The sequence below is a fragment of the Echinops telfairi genome, unplaced genomic scaffold (assembly GCF_000313985.2).
Source record: "Echinops telfairi isolate 266 unplaced genomic scaffold, ASM31398v2 ScPeMD7_443;HRSCAF=831, whole genome shotgun sequence".
NCBI lineage: Eukaryota > Metazoa > Chordata > Mammalia > Afrosoricida > Tenrecidae > Echinops > Echinops telfairi.
This window is the reverse complement of record NW_022104341.1, coordinates 9,239,345-9,241,276: the sequence shown is the minus strand read 5'-3', so window position 1 is coordinate 9,241,276 and position 1,932 is coordinate 9,239,345. Positions and strand designations below refer to the sequence as shown.

General features: G+C 40.9%; 1 protein-coding gene across 1 annotated transcript in view; it reads left to right on the top strand.

Moving 5' to 3' along the window:
* NTNG1 (netrin G1) overlaps window positions 1–1,932 on the top strand; it is a 406,502-nt gene that overhangs the window by 76,599 nt on the left and 327,971 nt on the right. The window lies entirely within an intron of this gene.

The window sequence follows — 1,932 nt, the reverse complement described above, 5'->3', positions numbered from 1 at the left end:
GTAATGCAATGATAAATTAAAATAACAACAGTTCACTGTCATGAAGTAAATTCCAAGTCATAGGACAGAATTGAGGTCTTACCCCTGAGCATTTCTGAGACTTTATATCTTAATGGGAGCCTTCTGGCCACACTCCTCCAAAGACAGGTTTGTCTGTTCTCCACAGAGTCCACGGAATAAGTACTGTTCTTCATCAAGACGATGACAAATGCGTTCGTTCTCCTTTGGTCTTCCTATTCATCATCCTACATGGAAGATGATTACAGGTACCATGGTTGGATTAGGAATACTGCCGTTCTCAGAAGGACAGCTTGGCTTTGTAATAGAGTAGCAGATTTGCCCTATTAATTATGTTATTTGATTTCATGACTGCTGCCTCTATGGATGTTGATTGTGGATCCAAATTAAATGAAATTATTAATATCTTCCATCTTTTCTCCATTCTTCATGATGTTAACAGTTAGGAAGGTGTTTTTTTCTTTTTTCGGTATAATGTATACTGAAGACTGTATTCCTTGATCTTTATCATTAAGTAATTAAAGTCCTCTTCTTCTTTATTGAGACCATACTTTCCAACAGCAGATTCTGTCTTCTTTGTTAACAATAGTAGATTCCAATCACCAGTAATTATTATTGCTTCTTAACTGCATGATTGATCAATTTTAGACTGCAGTTATTGGTAAACGTCTTCAATTTCTTCACCTTTGACATTAGTGGTTGTGACATAAATTTGGATGATAATGGAATAAATTGGTTTTCCATGTAGGCTTATGAATATGATCTGTCCTGTCACTAACAGTATTGTGCTTCCGGTGAAATCATGAATTGTTCTTTTTGACCATGCGTGTGACACTAGTCCTCTTCAGTTGCCATACCTGGCACATAAGAACATTTCATGACTCAAAAAGGCCAACCTTTTCAACCCAATGTTTACTGTGTCAATGCGGAAGTATTCTCTTTCGTTTTGGACAACTTTCAATGTCCTGTGGTGCATAGTTTGTACATTCCACGTCTTTGAAGCCGCCAGATGATGACCTGAGAGCGGGACTCCACCATGTCCTTGGTCTCCTCTACAGGGAGGAGGCAGCTCTTCCGCCCTTTTCAGTGTCTTCCTTCCCGAAGTGCTCCTCCTTGTGCAGGGAAACTGTTTCCGACACTGTCTCCCTGCTATTCGTAAGGTGGCCACTGGCTAATCCCTCAGAAGGGGCTGGCCTAGGTCTCCTTCCTCCTGTTCTTCGTCTAGCCGGCTTCCCTCTAGGCCCTTCTTTCTGTTCTGTAGTCGTTTAGAAGTTCTGTTGGAACCCGCCTTCCATAGGTGATGCTGCTGGTATTTGAAATCCTGGTGGCATAACTTCGAGCATCATAGCAACGCTTAAATCATCAAAAAATGACAAACTGAAACACACAAGTAGCAGACTGATGGTGGCAGCCTTTCAAACCTGTGCAGAAATTCTACTCTCTACCTTGGGTCACTCTGAGTAAAAATCAACATGGTGACCCCTAACAACAAAGAGAACACATATGCATCTTTCTTGTGTATATAGGTTTGTATAAGTAGTTGAATAGTTGGCGTTTCTCAGTAGTATTATTTCTCAAATAGTGTAACGCAGCTTCTGCAATGTTGCATACTAAAGATACATAGGCTGAAAAATAATGCTTTAAAAATATTCCTGGTGCAATTATTGCCTGACCCTTAGAAAGATTTTTGCAGAGGCAGGGATCTCCTAAGTGCACCTATGGAGTGCCATTAGCACATCGCAGCGCGAGGAGAAAGTTGACCTCATCAAGGGAATAAGCCCATCAGCTGACGGAAGGCAGGTGATGAGATCTCTTACCAGATTAAAAAGGGAAGGGCAGCACTCATTAGGAAACACAGAGATGCCTGCTTAATTACTTGAAAAATGTCTGAGCCAGTACATTTTATGACACCTG